General features: G+C 30.1%; 1 pseudogene; it reads right to left on the reverse strand.

Annotated features, from left to right (window-relative positions):
* Window positions 1–5,139: 5,139 nt before the first annotated feature.
* On the reverse strand, window positions 5,140–12,625 carry LOC128039944 (cytochrome b6-like; annotated as a pseudogene).
* Window positions 12,626–19,318: the final 6,693 nt, after the last annotated feature.

Consider the following 19,318-nt stretch of genomic DNA (forward strand, 5'->3'; position numbering starts at 1 on the left):
ATAATTTTTATTCAATTTCCTTGCATTTTAGGCCTATATGAACCATTTTCATAACTATAGCAGTCCACAATACTCACTTATTCACACACTTGTGACGTATTTTACAACTTTTACAAATTAATCCTTTTAGACATTTTCATCGAAAATTACTTAGTACAAATCGTTTATCACACTCCAAACATTCATATTCTTCCATAAAACATCAAAATATATGCATATCATTCATGCGTAAATTTTTAAACAAAAACCCTAGTTCAAAACAATGGTAAAAATAGGTAAATCTTGTTACAAAGATTTCAAAAACGTAAAAATCATTAAAAACGGGGATAGAACAGACTTACAATCGAGCTTGGAAGCTTGAAAAACCCTAGCCATGGTTTTTCCATGCAATTTTCGGCCTAGGGGTTGAAGATGGACAAAAATTGGCTTTTAATTTTGCTTTTAATTCATTTTAATAACTAAATGACCAAAATACCCTTAATGAAAAACTTTGAAAACATGCCTAACCATACCCATTTTTGTCCACAAACTTAACCAATGGTCTAATTACTATATAAAGAACTCCAATTAAAAATTTCAGAACAATTGGACACCTCTAACATATAGAACTCAACTTTTGCACTTCTTCCAATTTAGTCTTTTTAACTAGATTGAGTGCCCAAACGTCAAAATTTTTGAACGAAATTTTCACGAAATCACTTTGTGAAATCGTAGACCATAAAAATATAATGAAAATAAATTTTTTTCTCGTCGAATTTGTGGTCCCGAAACCACTATTCCGGCTAGCCCCAAATTCGGGCTGTTACATTTTAAAAATAATAAAATCATTCATAACAAAGTAATAAGGTGTTAATAAATGAGATAAAAAAAATCAAAGCACTAGTAAGAGAAAATCCAAAGTACAAAGAGTTATTAAAGCAAATAAAAGATAAAAATGACATTTTCAAAAATTATTGTCTTTCCTTTCCTCTCACTTTCCCTCAAATTGCGGTATTAAAAAAATAGAGAAAACAAGGGAAAGCAGGGATTCTGAACACCCTTCACTTTCCCTCCCATGTAAAAGATTGATTATCCAAACAAAAAAAAGAATAAGTTACTTAACTTTCCTTGCCTATACCCCAATCCAAATATAATGTTAAGGAGTTAAGGGTTTTTTTTTTCTTGTGGTTAAAATATGTTGTTAGACTTTAGACTTTGACAAAATTTGAACTCTAGTAGTTAGACTTGAAAAGTTAAAAATTAATTCCTCTTACCTTTTTTTAATTTAAAATATCAATCAAATTATTAAAATCGTAAATATTTTTCATCAAATTTTGTTAATTTTGCTGTTGATTAAGCTACCCTTATGCGACATAGCATATGATTTGACAAAACTAAATATCTTAAATTAACAAATTTAATAGAAACAATCAATGACAATAATTATTGGACTAGGATTTTTAAATTGAAAAAAAAATAAGAGGATTGAATTTTAAGTTTTAAAGTACAAGAACTAAATCTCATATTCTATAGAAGTATAAGGACTGACAACAAATTTTAGCCTTTTCTTTTTAGGGGAAACTGTGAGTTTTGAGTTATTTACATTTAAGTGAGTTTTGAGTTTTAATTGTATATGTAATAAGGCTTAATCCATGATTTGACCCTTAAAATATACTTGTTTCTCACTTTCGTACCTTGACCGGTTGTATGCGTGCGCATTAAAACACTAAATTTATAAAACTATTTTTTGAAGCTCAGTTTTACTGCAAGCGTACAGTTTCAGTTGTAATATTTATAGTTCTGCTAGAACACAAAATATTCCAAGGGGTCAAACCCAAATGAATAGAAAATTGAGCAATAACTAGCATACAAAATAGAGTCTAAGCGGCTACTAACGCAATTTTATAGTATGGTAATCCATAACAAGAAGAAATTGCAAGAAAATTAAATATTCTATTATAAGGACTAAATTGCAAGAAATGTAAAACTAAGGGACTATCCAAAAAATAACTAATGGGGGTTGGTTGACTTCAATGTGGTTCACTGAACCTCAGAAAATGGACCTAAATCACGTAAATTACCAAGTGGCTCCATTTTATCTTTCGATCTGAATTTTACCTAATTAGATGAATTAGGTCTGATTTATCTTCCGATCTCACCGATTAATCCAGAACTAATGAATTGGTATGCGACAACATTACCTTCCAGTTTCACTTTATCTTGATGTTACCTTAGGGGCGTCACTACCTAAGTTATTATTAGTTCTATTCGATTTAGTCCAATTTATTACAATTTAGTCCTTGGTCCAAATATTTTAGTTTACCCACATCTCTAGCAACCAACCTCCTTCAAGGTTTAGCTACTCATGCTCAAACTGAATAAAATAAAATGAAAATGGAAAACAAGGCAACCATGAAAGTAAAGCTTAAGAAAATTATAAAAATTGAGTTTTTTATGCAAGAAAACTTAAAAAGCAGAAAACTAAAAGCATTCAACAAGAGAATCTAAAGTAAAAAAGCATAAAATGAACAAGATTTAACATATTTAAAGTAAAATAAATTAAAATACATTAAACTAAAGCTTAAAGAGTTTTGAAAGCAAGGTACAAAGACTGGAAATGTAAATAAACCTTAGCTACAGTAATAACTAACTTAACTAATGTAGCACCCCGAATTTTGGGCTAAAAGTTTTAAGGTTTGTGGTTAGGATCAATGAGTAGGTTGTGCTATTGTGTTTAGTTGTGAGTTTAAGTGACAGAACGGGCCTATTGGTCTGGTGGTTGGGTGAGCATTAGTGAAACTTTGAGTTTTGGGTTCGAGTCCTTGTGTTTTAAGTTTTTTTTATTTATTTTAATTTTTAAATTTTCTTTTTCTTTTTTGATAATTGGGGAGAGGAATGGGGTTGGTTGGAATCGAATCCAAGCTCTTATACCTATAACATAATAATCTTACCATTAGGTCAAGAGATGGTTGGAAATTTCTAATTTTTACTTTTTAATTAATGCTTTTAATTAAATTAATTCATGTTGTTTAAAGATTTTTTATTTTAATTTTTAATTAATGTTTTTAGTTAATAAATATGTTGTGTTCAAGTTTTTAAATTTATTTTTAATTCATATTTTTAATTAATAACTCCTTTATTTATATAAACAAAATAATAAACATGTAATTATATAATTAAAAAATATTTTTATATACGGTTATGTTAAATATATTTTATATTTTAAAAACATCAATTAATTTTTAACATATTTTTCTTGATTTATATTTTTTATGTCAAATATTTATTTTTCTACCTACATTGTGGATATTGTAAATTCTAATATTATAAAATAATACAATTATTTCAAATATCATTGTTTTTCACCTACATTATGGGTATGGAAAATTATAATATTATTAAATCAATTAATTATTTCAAATATTATTATTTTTAGTACATATAATTTTTTATGTGTAAAATAAATTAAAAACATCATTATTTGATTTTATAATATTAGAATTTACCATACCCACAATGTAGTTGGAAAAAATAAATATTTGACATTTAAAAGTATAAATAAAAATATATATATTTAAAAAGTAGTTGATGTTTTTAAAAATAAAATAAAATTTAACATAATGATATATATAATATATTTTATTATATAATAAATATTTATTGTTTTATTTATATAAATGAATGAATTATTAATTAAAATAAAATTAAAAAACTTGAAAAAAAACACATGTTTATTAATGAAAAACATTAATTAAAAATTAGAAGTTAAAATAAAAAAGCTTGAAACAAAATTAAAATAACAAGATCAAAACAACAAGAATAAAAAAAACTCAAAATGCTGAAGAGAGGAAGAGCCACAAGTATGAAAGCACCAATATTTAATCATGTGATAAAAAACGCATCCTGTATAAAGTATTTTGCAAAAGCGTATACCCATAACTCGCTTTCATGCCACATTAGGAGAAACGACTTATTTCCCACATACTAAAAAAGTAGTCTATATCCCTATTCCTTTTTAAAAAGAAATCAACATATATCGATAATTTTCTCATAGTAGGGTTATGACACACCCTCGTAACCAATAAATTAAAGTAAAAAAAAAAGGTTCAAAAGGCTTCCTTCACTCCCAATCCCAAAACTGACCCCAACCCAGCAATTTGTAGCATACCTCTTGCCTCTCGATTAAATCTATGGGTTAAGTTATATAGAGGTATCTGAAAGGGAAATCAAGATCAAAAGTTCTTCCCTTAGAAAACGCACGAGTCTTGTCTAAATTTGTGTATCGAAACCGCCTTTTGTCTTCATTGATCAACATACTATTCGTCTCTTTAGATAAAGTGTGAGCAACAAATCTACCTTATCTTGTCACAATATTTAAGTATTTTAAAACCAACAGATTATTTATTGGTAAACAATGTAAATTTGAATCATAGATACCCTTACTCTTTTCTATTAAATAGAAAATATATCGTAAAGGAAATTGAAGTGGTAATGGGCTAAGTAGTCCATCTAGAGCTACAAACCCAAATGAATTTGGAGCAAGGCCTTTGAGAGTGAACTTAGAGCGACAAGGAAGGTTGGGCTAGCCTTGGCATGGTTGATGCCTTCTACTCTGTCCTGTCCAATGGGATGGGTTGTAAATAAACCTATTTCATAGGCCCACTCAATAGTTGGGGCTATTTGAACAAATATATTAAATTTAAAATATCATGTGCTCGACTCATTTTTAAGTTTATAAAATATTTATTTTGCCTTTTTAATGTAATTTATATCATATGAAATTAAATATTATATTATAATGTAAATATTAAAAATATATTAAACTATTTATTTTAAAATTTTAATTAAAAACATATAATAGTAAAAAATACATATATATATATATATATCACATAAAAATACAAATATATACTCTTAAACATAAAAATATATATGATTGGGTCTAAATAACTTTAATTAGTCAATTTATAAATATGGATAAATTTAAATTTATATTTGGAACTAAATTAAACTTAAACAACTATATCTAATAATACATATATCCAAATACATGTCTTCTTTTTTTTCAACAATCCATATTTGTAGCAACGAAATACTATTGTTCCTCCCCCAAGTAATAAGACAAATTATTGGTTACAATATAGCTATGGTCTATATTCTCTATAAAGGACCAAAAATGCCTTGCTTATGTATCATTAGGAAATGCATTAACATAAGTACAGCAGTAAGAAAGGGTAATACAAAAGTGTGTAAACTATAAAAACGGGTCAAAGTGGATTGTCCCACACTAACATTTCCATGTAATAACTCTACCAAAGTCGATCCTATTATCGAAATAGCTTTCGGAACGCCTGTTACGATTTTGACTGCCCAATAACCAATTTGGTCCTGAAGTAAGGAATAACTTGTTACGCCAAAAGATGCGGTCAACACAGCCAGAACAACGCCTGTAACCCAAGTTAATTCGTGAGGTTTTTTAAAACCACCAGTGAGATAGACACGAAATACGTGCAGGATCATCATTAAGACCATCATACTTGCCGACCATCGATGAACTGATCGGATTAACCAACCAAAGTTATTATGTATTGAACAGAAGCAAAAGCCTCAGTAACGGTTGGACGATAGTAAAAAGTCATAGCAAATCCTGTAGCTACTTGTACCAAAAAATAAGTAAGCGTAATTCCTCCTAGACAATAAAATATGTTAACATGAGGAGGAACGTATTTACTAGTTATATCATCTGCAACTGCCTGAACTTCGAGGCACTCTTCGAACCAATCATAGATTTTATTGAGATAAATAAACTAAGAGGACCCCCCTCCCCCGAGAACCGTATATGAGAATTTCATCTCATACAGCTCAAACAAGAACACCCAAGTAATAGCTGAAACGGATATGGAATAGAAAGTTTGAAACTTCTCAATCTTTTCATTCAATTTTATCTGAAGACACAAAAGAGTGAAAATCCGAAAGCTCTTTTTTGTAGTTGTAATTATAATGCCAAAAAATCAAGTCGGCCCGATCGTCTTTATGTTGATCGTTCTGAGCCTCTTGAATCTTTTATTTACCTACTTATTTCTTTTCTTTGCTTTGATTTGTTCTTTGTATGAAATGTGGCTTTATTCTTGTTTTCTTTCTTTTGATAGGAATTCTCTTGTTAGACCCTATGAATCAATTGAAACTTGATTCATACCGAACCGCGATGATTCAATAAAACCTTCAAACTAAGTCCAAAGATTCTTTGAGTAAGAACCATTGGATCATCACTTATTCAATCAATAGAATAGATATAATAAATAAAAATACAAAGAAAAGAAAGGTTTGTCCTTTGATCAAAATAAGCATAAACTAAATGAGAGTTTGAAAATATAAAAAATCTTTTGATTTATAAATAATATAACTCTTTCTTTGAATTTTTTTGAGTCTGGCCGCGAGGTTTGAATATTAAGTATGAATCATAGTTCAAATACTTTGTGATCCATTTTATATATTCATTGCTCCAGATACTAGAATGACTATCTGACGAGATAAAACTATCTCGATCAAGATGACAGACCCATTTTCTGTACCATCTAGTAAAACGGAAGAATTATAAATCTCCAAAATAATAGATAAGAATATCGCAAATAAAGCCGTTGCGACACCTATCAAAGGAGTCGTTCTCTATCCAAAGGCTACCTTATCATATTTTGAATTCAATGGTTTCAAAAAATCCCCTACAACAGATCATCTTGGACTAGATCTAGAACTACCCTCAACGGTTTAACTTAAATATATTCTTTAATTTAATTATTAGCATATACTAATATTTTTTTGAATAATTTTATTATAGGTTCTGATTACATCTGCTCTTTTTAACACAATGCCTAGAACTACCCATAGCCTCTCCCCAACCCATAAATAGAATGGATAATACGTTCAACGCACTCAAACCCACGCCCTCCTGTATTGGCAACAATATTTATGCCAATCGAGTTAAAACTTAAACGGGTATTTAACTTAACTATTTGTTAAGTTAGTATTTTAAAAATTTTGTGTATAAACAAATAGTTAATTAAATAACTATAAATTTTAAAAATTTAATTTATCCTTCTATTTAAATTAAATATTTTTTAATATTTTAATTATATATTATCCTTATTATCTATAACAATTAATTAAGCTGATATTTTTAAAATTTTATATTTAAAACAAATAGTTAACTAGATAAATAAAATTTTAAAAAGTCAATTTATCAATTTAATTTAATTTAATAATTATATATTATAAATATTATCTATAACTATTTATTAATTGAATATTTTTAAATTTTGGTGATATCAGAAAAGAGTCCATTTCATTAGGATCGAAGTCAAAAAAATTCACATCAATCAAAACAACAAATGAAAATCAAAGTTAGTTTTTAATTGCATATTTCTACTTTCTACATTTTTTTTCAAATCCAGAGGAAAACAATCTAGATTCACTCATATATAATATATTTTGCTTTATAATAAATGTGCTGATCATTTGTGGCATTTACATACTATTTATTTTCAAATACTTTATAGTGTCTTTTATTACATTTTTATAGTTAATAGATTTTGTTTTTAATTATAGTTTTTATCATGTTTTATGCTTCAAAATGGTAAGTTTATGCCATTAGTGTTTTAATCTTTGAGTTGAACATATTTTAGGTACTTAGTTTATGTAAAAATGAGAAACTGAGCTTTAACTAGAGCCAATGTGACACCGATGCCTTTGCCATCAATTAAAGTGTAGGACTTCAAGAAATTGCTCATTCGAGGTGGTTATCTCCAAAGTCGCAACACCAGCACTTGTGGTCGTCACATTGGGTTAATGATGTTGTAGCATCAACCACAACACTAGAAGATGAAGAAGTCAAGCCACCTAAGGACAATGTCATGGCACTAAAAGCTAATGTCATGACATTGAAGGACCCAATAAGCCGATTGAGTAGACTGTTGAGGATGTCATGACACCAATATGCAGGTGTCGCAACCCTGACAAGAAAAAAATTATGATGGGTATTTTGTTATCTAACAAGGATCAAAACTAGATTTTAAGGGAGGGCATAATTGTATTTATTAGGTTATATGTTATTAGGCTATAAATACTACATTATAAGATTTTGTTACACTTTTCTTTTTATTTTTAGAATAGAATTTTTTATTCTAATTTGTCCTACTATTTTAAATTATTTACAAAATTAGTCCATTAAAATTTTATATTATATTATTTGATTTATAAATTTATTCAAAGCATTAATTAAATTTAGTATAGTCATTAATTTTAACGGTGAAAAGTTAATATTCTTTTTTGGATTAAAGGTCATAACTATGGATGAATATTTTTTTTTTATAATTAGGGAAGATGGATGGGGTTGCTTAGGATCGAACCAAAGCTCTAATGTCTACAACATAATGCTCTTGCCACTAGCTAAGAGTTTGTTGGCAACTATACATAAACTTTAATTTTGTGCAATTTTGTATATTAAATGTTATTTTGATTCATTTTTCACAAATTACTAACACAATTATCAATATGACATTATTTTACATTAACATGTTGCATATACAAATAATTATTTTTTTTAATACAAAAATAAATTGATGTATTTATTTCTTTAAATATATATAACTGAATCAAAATGAGAGTTTCATGTATATATTTGAATTATAATCAATGGTTCATATGTATAATTGCATCAAATCAAAGTTCATATATCAAATCGCACCTTAAATCAAAATTTTATATATAGTTTTGATATTTATCCTTCTTTTTTAATTAAGGTCAAATTAATTATATTTTTAAATGGAATAAAAATTTAGAATTTAAATAATATTATTGGTTTTTAAAATTTCAAATTAAAATTAAAATTATTAGAAATTTATAATCTATATTATTTATTAAGTGTTTTATTGAGTTAGTGTCACCTCAATCGGTCACCAACTCGATTAGGAAAATTACGAAATGTTTTTTAATTAAAATAAGTTATATACTTGAGGGTATTTTAGTTTTTAATTTAACAAAATCAATAAATATATATATATAGTGGGATTTGAATCTACACCAATTAGTTTAATAAACCCTTAAATTTACTACTCAACCAAAGTTTCATTTTAATATATTTTATGCATTTTACTTTAATATACATAATTTATTACCTTTATCAGTTGTATATCTACACTCACTATTTATTAAGTTGGTGTCACTCTCAACCAGGTCACCAACTCGATTAGAAAAAATATGAAAATACTCCTCCGTAATTAAAATAAGTTATATTTTTGAGGGTATTTTAGTCTTTTTATTTTAACAAAACCAAAAAAATATGTATATGATGGAATTTGAACCCACATGAATTAGATTAGTGAAAGTTTAAATTTACCATTCAATCAAAGCTTAATTTTGATTTATTTATACATTTTATTACACCCATCAATTTAATTATGCACACATCGGTCTTCTAAATACGTAATTTTCACCTTTCATTATTTATTAATACACATTTATGTTCTAAATTTGTGGTTTCCACATGCATACGCATGTGATAGGAATTCTTATTAATAGTTTTGTTAATTGAGTTGGTGTCACAACATCATGATAAATAATTGCAGTGTATTTAGTATTGTTAATCGATGTATTTATGTTACTAATTTCATGTATTATTGTAATTAATCAATTTCAAATGATACGTTTCATTGTTTATTATATGTTATTTTAAACACATATCTTTTATTAATTCCTTGATTTTCACATGGCATACACGTGTGAGAAGATTTCTAATATTTTTGAATAATTCTAAAATAACATATTTGATTTTAAAATAATTACTTAACTAACCACTTTGTTTTACACAATGTAACTCTAAAATATATTAAACTTATTTAATTGTTTTACATTTGAACATTCTTCTATGGGTACGAAATTTATATGTTTTGAAATTAATTTTTGTTATGAACATGTATTTAAAAATGTTAATATCACAACCCAAACTAAAATATCACTGTTTAAACATACTTATTTCAATTTTAAAAATATAATTCTACAATTAAGAAGAAATTGTATATTTTCATCTTATGCAATAATTATTTAATATTAGTAAACCAATAAATTATATAAATTTAAGTTTAATAAAATTAATATTTTTAATTAATTGGGATGTATGTCCTTCAAAATTGACATTTTTTAAATTTCTAAGAATTTTTACATTTTAATTTTAAATATTTTTGTAATTTTAATTATATATATTTCAATATTTAACAAAAAAACCATATAGTTAAATTTAAATATTTAAATATTGTATAAACTGAAATTCCAACTCAAACTATTTCATTTTATACAAAATTTTTAATGAACGCAACATATTTAAACTAGTTGATGGTGATATAATAACCCACACATTATTTTAATTATGAAGCCTAACAGGAGATATCACACTACAACACACGAACACAAAAGCTTTGGCATGAAGATTTAAGAGACCTCCAAAACCTCAACTTCAATCCAATGGAGAAAAATGAAGCTTCCGGTTTCGGACCTTACACTTGCCTCTTGGATTCACAAATCACAATTAATGTCCCAACAACTTGCAAGTGAAGATTATGAGGCAACACCCATTTATTATGTATATATGTCAATGTCAGGGTGGATTGATTAAGAGGAATAACCCAATCCACTATTTTATATAGGTTATGATGTCATCCCAACTACCCCTATCCATCATTTTATATTTATTTCATTGACTTTTCTTTTTTTTTTTTGGTAAAAATAACATCAAAGCTCTTATAATAAAGCTTAAGTCTATAAAAATGAGTAAATTAGGGTATGACGTGTCACGTGTACCTTATACTAACAACAAAACCAATTGTAATAGTAAAATGGATGAATTTTTAATAGAAAGATTAGAGACTAATTTACTTATTTTTAAGTTAAAGAAACAAAATACAATTTAATTTCTACTACAAAGACTTTCATAGTATTTTATTAAAACTTTTCTTACCATTTATTATTATGGACCATTCCCCACTTTGAAATTTGAATAAAACCATTGAATTGAAAAGTTTTAAAATTTGAATATAATACTAATAAACTATTTCATTTCATTTCATTTTATAATTTAAAAAAAAACATAGATCATCTTTTACACCTTCTTCCTGTATTGCATGTTTATAACTTAAATAGCCAAAATTAAACAAAAGAAAGTATATTTATATTAACCTCCACCTTCCTTTCTTTTCCCATCCCGCTTATGGTAAGGAAGGAAAAGAAAGTGTATCTAAAATTAAACATCTTTCAAACTCATTATCTCTAAAGTAACTTTTGCTTAAAGTGAAAAAAGAAAATAATTATTTAAGGGATTTTTAATTTTAATTATTTCTCAAATTAAATTACTTATGTGATTGTTTTTATCACGCTCTTTCTCCTACATATCACTTATAAATGGAGGTTCTTTTTTTTAGTAAGAACCCTAAAAAGTCTTAAGTCTAGTCATGATGACATCATCTTCCAATGACTTCGACACTTATTAGTGTCAAGATTTCTTTATAGTTTAATTTTTACATCTATGTGTGTTGAAATTAAACTAATTTTTACACTGTTTGAATTGAAAGAGTTTAACCTCGGTTTGCCTGTACCTTTTCCCTTGACCCTTTATATGCACTCTAAAACTTTTTTTTGTTAATTTTACTACAAATTTTTGCATCTCTAAACACCCTATACCTATTTCAATTACTTTTCAATTTTTTTACCAGTCATGTTAGCATGTAATTATTGTTTTGTCATTTTTATGTTATTAGTGTTATTAAGATTCTCAAAATTTTTACATCTCTAAACACCCTTTATCCATTTCAATTACTCTCAAAATTCTTTAATTTGTATATTTTTTTTGAAAGGAAATCAATCATAGTTTTATAAAGTGAGGAATACATAGAGTATTCATTAAGTATATTCACTTGTCAAAGGAGCCAACTTAGGAGAAAGAGGATGACCATGAACAACTCATTGAGAAGACAGATGCCTCGAACAAGGCTAAGGTCTTATAATCAAACGAGAATAAGAAACTTTTCCCCACCGAGCATAACACTTTGTTATCTTCAATGTCCTTAAACAGGTGTTGAACTCACTTCGAAGAGTGTTTAGATCTGATTTGAAAAACCCAATTGATGCATCAAGGGATGGAAAGAAGAGCTTCGAAGTGAAGACATCAACCTAAAAAAAAAAAAAGAGGAAAAGAAACAAGAAAAATGGAAATAGAAAAGAAAACAACAACTGTTAGAATAAAGTTTTCACATTGCACCAACCCAGACCATTTTGGAAAATCCATCTATTGTAGGAGACACATAGTGCCGCCACTTAACACTGTTGAAGCTGGCCTGCATGCAGACAAGAAGCAACAGAAGCTGCTTGAGCCAAGCAGTTGCAGCTAAAGTTCATGCTGCTATTCATTTTGCTACTTTCAAATGATATTTTGTAACTTAGTTAGATTAGAACTAAGTTGTTGATGTACTTGATGTAATTTGTTGATGTTTGAGCTAATAAATCAGCTTTAACAAGTGTGCAAGTTTTGTTTCAACAAGTTTCAATCTACTTAGTGGTAGTAGGTAATGTTTAGGTAACCATTTTGTTTCTTTTTTACCTGCATATGTCTGGTATATGTATTGGCATTATGCCATCTTACAAGTTAATGAAAAATTCTTCAAAGATTCATCATCAAACTCTCTTCTTATTTTTCTTTTGTCTTTTAAGTTTAATTATGTATTATTTGCTCAGCAAGTATCGAGCCTTTAAGCTCAAGAAACTGCTTGTATCTTTTATTTTTGCATTCTCAGTTCCAACAATTGGTATAAAGAGCTTATTTCTTAGTGGACCTGCCATTCTTTAAGTCTAAAAATCATGTCTTCATCCAGATTCTCTCCAGCTCCACCACCAGTGTTCAATGGTGAAGGCTACCACATTTGGGTAGTGAAAATGAAGACCTACCTAGAGGTATTCGACTTGTAAGAGGTTGTTAACTCTGATGCTGAACCAGCACCTCTAAGAGCCAATCCCACAGTGGCTTAGATCAGGCAGCACACAGATGAAAGAACCAAGAGACACAAGGCCATGCCTTGCATCCAAAACAGTGTGTCTGATGTGATTTTCACAAGGATTATGGCTTGTGAGTCACCAAAGTAGGCCTGAGATAGGCTGAATGAGGAGTTTCAAGGGACTAAAAGAACAAGACAGTAACAACTCTTGAATTTGATAAGGGACTTTAAAAATTTAAAGATGAAGGAGGAAGAAACAGTAAAGCAATATTCAGACAGAATCATGGCTATTGTGAACAACATTTGATTGCTTAGGGACTAGTTTAGTGAAGCAAGAATTGTAAAGAAGGTTATCTCAACTTTTCCTAAGAGATATGAAGCCAAGATCTCTTCCCTTGAAGACTCGAGAGATCTAACTAGCATCTCTTTGACTGCACTGATCAATGCTCTTTATGCTCAAGAGTAAAAAAGGGTCAGCAGGCAAGAGGAGCATCAAGAAGGTGCCTTCCAAGCCAAGAGCAGACTTGCCTCAAGCTCCTCTGGCTACAAAGGGAAAAAGGCCTGGTCTGACAAGTCAAGAAGAGATGGAGCAAGAAGGAGATATCCACCTTGCCCACACTGCAAAAGACTCAGTCATCCAGAAGAAAATTGTTGGTTTAGGTCTGATGTGCAGTGTAAAGTCTGCAAAAAGATGGGCCATGCTGAGAAAGTTTGCAGAAACAAAGGCAAGCTGAGTCAAAATCAACCTCAATAGCCAAAAGCTGAAGCTCAAGTGCAGAAGAAAGAAGTGACCAATAAGAGCAAGTCTTTACAGTCTCTTGCTCTGATGCCAAAGGAAAAGCCACAAAAAGATGGCTAATAGATAGTGGTTGCACAAACCACATGACTCCTAATGTTGATATCTTCAAGAACATTGATAGAAACTTCAAAATAAGGGTGAAAGTTGGCAATAGACACTTCATCAAAGCAAAAGGCAAATGAGATGTGTTGATTAACACTCCCATAGGTATCAAACTTGTTTCAAATGTCTTATTTGTGCCTCAAATTGACAGAAATTTGATCAGTATAGCTCAGTTACTAGAAAAGGGCTATTCAATAGTGTTCAAAGGCAAATAATGCCTGATCAGTGATCCAAGTGGATCCAAGCTTATGTCAGTAACCATGGCTGATAGAAGCTTTGTAGTAGACTAAAACAAGAGCTCAGATAGTGCCTATATAGCAATGTTAGATGAATCCAAGCTGTGGTACAATAGGCTAGGCCATGTCAACTATAAGTCATTGGCTCAGTTAACCAAAAATGACTTGGTTGAAAACTTCTCCAAATCAGTTGAGAAAGAAGATGTTTACGAAGTGTGTCATCTAGGAAAGCAAGCCAGATTGCCATTTCCTTTGAACAAGGCCTGGAGAGCCTCAGAAAAATTACAACTAGTCCACACTGATGTGTGTGACCTTATGAAGACAGAGTCTTTGATTGGCAACAAGTATTTTATCCTTTTCATTGATGACTGCTCGAGATATTGCTGGATTTAATTCCTAAAACAAAAATCAGAAGTGGCCTCTATATTCTGGAAGTTTAAAGCTACAGAAAAAATAGAAACATGTTACAAACTGAGGACATTGAGGTCAGATAATGGCACAGGATACACTTCAGTAAGGTTTCAGGGCTTTTGTAATGAAGCGAACTCTAATGGATATGGCTAAGTGCCTAATTCTTGAAAGAAATTTGCCTAAGACACTCTGGGCTGAGGCAGTTAACACTGCAGTTTACCTTCAAAACAGGCTACCAACCAAGACATTGATTCAAAAAACTCCATGTGAGGCCTAATTTGGGTTCAAACCATCACTTGCTCACCTGAAAGTCTTTAGTTGCATCTGTTATACACATGTTCCTACTGTCAAGAGGGACAAGTTGGCCAAGAAGGCACAACCTGGTATCTTAGTGGGCTACAGCGGTGTGAAGAAAGGCTATATGATTATGGATCATTCAACCAACAAAGTTTTTGTGAGCAGAGATATTGTGTTTGATGAGAAGTCAGGCTGGAACTAAGATAAGAATGAACCAGAATGTGCTACTGAAAATCTAATGGTGGATCAGACTAAAGTTAATCAAAATGCTCGTGAATTAGACATTGACTATGAGCCAGTTAGGGGAACTAGACCTTTAAGAGAGATATATGAGAGAGCTGAAGTGGTTGCTATTGAACCAAACTGCTTTGAAGAAGCTGAGGCTCAACAAGGATGGAAACAGGCCATGGTTGATGAAATGAGCATGATTCACAAGAATTAGACTTGGGAACTAGTTGCAAGACCAGCCAAATAGGAAGGTCATATGAGTGAAATGGGTGTTTCGAGCCAAGCACAATGCTAATGGAACTCTGAACAAGCTGAAGGTAAGGCTAGTTGTGAAGGGATTCAATCAAAAGTTTGGCATTGACTACTTTGAGACATTTGCACCAGTAGCCAGACTTGACACAATTAGGCTATTAGTTGCTTTAGCTGCATAAAAGCAGTGGAAAATTCATCAACCTGATGTAAAGTCTACTTTCCTCAATGGTTTTCTTAATAAGGAGATCTATGTTGAACAACCTGAAGGTTTCAAAATTACAAGCAAGGAGGACAATGTGTACAAGCTAAAAAAGGCCTCGTATGGCTTAAAACGGACACCAAGTGTCTGGTATGACAGAATCAATAGCTACCTAGCTAGCTTGGGGTTCAACAGAAGCATCAGTAAACCAACCCTGTATGTGAAGAAGAAAGGCAATGAAACACAACTCATAGTGTCCCTATATGTTGATGAGCTGCTGGTGACAGGAGAAAGTTATGAAATGCTGGCTGATTTCAAAGGTAAAATGGAGAAAAAGTTTAAGATGTCTGATTTGGGACAAATGTCCTACTTCCTTAGCATGGAAGTGTATCTAAATCAACAAGGGATCTCCCTAAGTTAAAAAGCATTTTCCTTGAAGATTCTAAACAAGTTCTCCATGATAAATTGTAAAGCAACAAACACTCTAATTGCTGTTGGAAAGAAGCTGTCAAGCCAAGGTGATTTCGAGAAGGTAGATGACACAACCTATAGAAGCTTGGTTGAATGTTTACTCTATTTGACAGTCACTAGACCAAACATTATGTTTGTAGTAAGTCTGCTGTCTAATTTCATGCATTGCTACAATGAGAAGCATTTTCTAGCTGCCAAAAGAGTTCTTAGGTACATCAAAGGTACACTGGGCTTTGGAATGATGTTCAGCAAAGTTAATAGCATGAAGCTACTTGGTTATGCTGATAGTGATTGGGCTGGATCGATAGATGATATGAATAGCACCTCAGGGTATCTGTTTACCCTTGGTTCAGCTATTTTTTGTTGGAGTTCAAAAAAGCAAACAATAGTTGCTCAATCAAAATCTGAGGCAAAGTATGTGGTAGCTGCAAGAGCTGTTAACCAAGCAATTTGGTTAAGAAAAATCATGGCAGACTTGAATCTACACCAAAGGGAAGCAACAGAGATCAAATGTGACAACCAGCCTGCTGTTACAATTGCAAAGAATCCAGTGTTATATGGGAGAACAAAGCACTTCAAGATTAAGTTTTATTTTGTTAGGGAAATGGTACAAGCTTAAGATGTGAAACTTATTCATTGCAGTTCTGAGGATCAACTTGCTGATATCCTGACAAATCCCCTTAGTGTGTCAAGGTTCGAAAATTTGGGAGTCAAATTGCGAGTTTGCAGCATGCAAGCCAAGGAGGAGTATTGAAGCTGGCCTGCATGCAAACAAGAAGCAATAGAAGCTGCCCGATCCAAGTAGTTGCAGCTGAAGTTCATGTTGCTGTTCATTTTGCTACTTTTAAATGATATTTTGTAACTTAGTTAGATTAGAACTAAGTTGTTGATGTACTTGATGTAATTTGTTGATGTTTGAGCTGATAACTCAGCTTTACCAAATGTGCAAGTTTTGTTTCAACAAGTTTCAATGTACTTAGTGTTAGTAGGTAATGTTTAGGTAACCATTTTGTTTTTTTTTACCAGCATATGTCTGGTATATGTATTGGCATTATGCCATCTTACAAGTTAATGAAAAATTCTTCAAAGATTCATTATCAAACTCTCTCTTCTTGTTTTTCTTTTGTCTTTCAAGTTTAATTTTGTATTAGTTGCTCAGCAAGTATCGAGCTTTTATGCTCAAGAAACTACTTGCATCCTTCATTTTTGCATTCTCAGTTCCAACAAACACCAATCCCTCCTAAAAAATGACCCACTGTAAAGGGTGAAAAAAGTGATCCAAACAACATAGTTGATCTCTGTCTAACGAAAAGGTGTCAAAACAATTGATAGACATCCCAAAGGTTTCACCATTAGAGTTATCCATAGAGTTCTCCGACCGTCAAGCCCTTAAAGGAAAGTTATTTCGTTGGTAAGGAAGAAAATGAAGCAGAGAAAATGAGAGGGTAAGTAGGGGATTAAAGGGCAACCAATTGCTAGCGATGTAGCGGTCGGTCACCTTATGAACTAGATCTAAAAAGTTTCTAGAGAGAAAATGGAGAGATTTTAAAGAGAAACTTGGGATCTGAATCCTCAAAGTTGTATATGTTAGTAAATAAAAATCTGTTGATGGTAAATATGTAAGTGTTTTTTCTTTTTCCAATGTTATGTTATTAATCTTAATGCCAATTGTTGAAAATATTATATGTTATAACATTTCTTCTAGTAAATTAGTACTATTTTTATTAGATGATTTATTATTAAAATTATTGAATTCGGTAGCATTGTTTGCAATGTTAGTAATTTAATATTTTACAATCTCAATTTGTCACAATTCGATGTTAGTTGGTGTTAGAAAATGTGGTTTGAACCCAATCCTATAAATTGAGTTAATGAAATTATGAATAGAAGAATTTATGCATTTAGTATGGAAATATATCGTTGACGATCAAGTAATTAAAATGAGAAAATCATTAATAATAGTATAGGGACTAAATTGTAAAAGTGAAATCATTATAGAGTTTTAATTTAGAAAATACTTGAGGACCCAATTAACAATTATGCAAAGGACTTAATGGCTATTTAAGCATTTCCATTCATAAGTTAGTGGATATGGATGATCTAAACCATTTATTTCTATTATGGTAGTTAATTTTCCATCATGACCATCCATTAAGCTTAATTAAGTTACTAATCCAAAATATATATACTTAAGTAACTGACAAAGAAAAAAAATTTAATCTTTTATTCCTCTTTTGTTGTCCAAGTTAGGAAAAAAAAAGAAGAAGAAAATTTTGCTGAAGAAAAAAGTAGAAGAAAATTTTGCTTTCTTTTTACAGTTCGTTCCCAAAATCCTGAAGATACACATGCTTTTCTTTTGGAATTTTTATGAATTCATGGTCTTGTAAACTAAATTTAGTAGACCCATGTGTAAGAAATTTGAATTGGTATATGTTTACCAAGTTACTATTGTTGAACCTTAGTGAAATTCAAAGTTGATTATAATGAATTATAATACTAATATATATAGATTTTGTTAGGACTATATTAAAATATAGTGAAATTACCTTAGAATTAAAGGTTTAGATATACGATTAATTTTGATATTATGGACTAAATTGAATAAAGTAAAAGTTGTTAGAATTTTTTCATGGATTGAAAGCTTGGGGTCCCTGATGAAAGAATATGAAATTAGATTTTGATTCGATATTAAATATTGGAAAATATGAGCATTTCAGATATAGGGGACTAAATTGAATAAAATACAAATTAGGTTAAATTGTTGTGTTTTCATGTGTTTGTGTGAAACTGATATTATTTATATTATCAAATTTATCGTACGTAGCTAAAAACGATGTTGGTCCGTCTTGAGATAAAGGAAAGGCGAAGGTCGTAGACAAGTAGCCTATTTTGATTTGTGCGTTCTTGATTTGAATTCAAATTATATACATACGGTTGTTGCAATTAGTTTGCTTAAGGTAATGAACTTACTTGTCTCATAAATAGGTGAGTATGAAATAATTGATAACTTGTGAAAAAAAGTAATAATGGTTTTTATGATGATATGAAATGGTATGGAATTGATTTGAGCATGATGTGAATTTGTTATGTATTAGACTATGATATGTGAACTATGTATATGTTTGAAACATAGAATACTCTATTAATAATCTTGAATAGAGTCGGGTATAGTTGGCATGCCATGGATTAGTGTATACGATTTTACTTGGATTTATACTAATGAGGCTCGGAGTGCATATTATACTTCAGATGTATCGATGAGGTGCTAGAAACATTTATAAATATTTACTTCAATTTATACCAATGAAGTTTA

Source organism: Gossypium raimondii, chromosome 3 (genome assembly GCF_025698545.1).
Source record: "Gossypium raimondii isolate GPD5lz chromosome 3, ASM2569854v1, whole genome shotgun sequence".
In the NCBI taxonomy this organism is placed as follows: Eukaryota; Viridiplantae; Streptophyta; class Magnoliopsida; order Malvales; family Malvaceae; genus Gossypium; species Gossypium raimondii.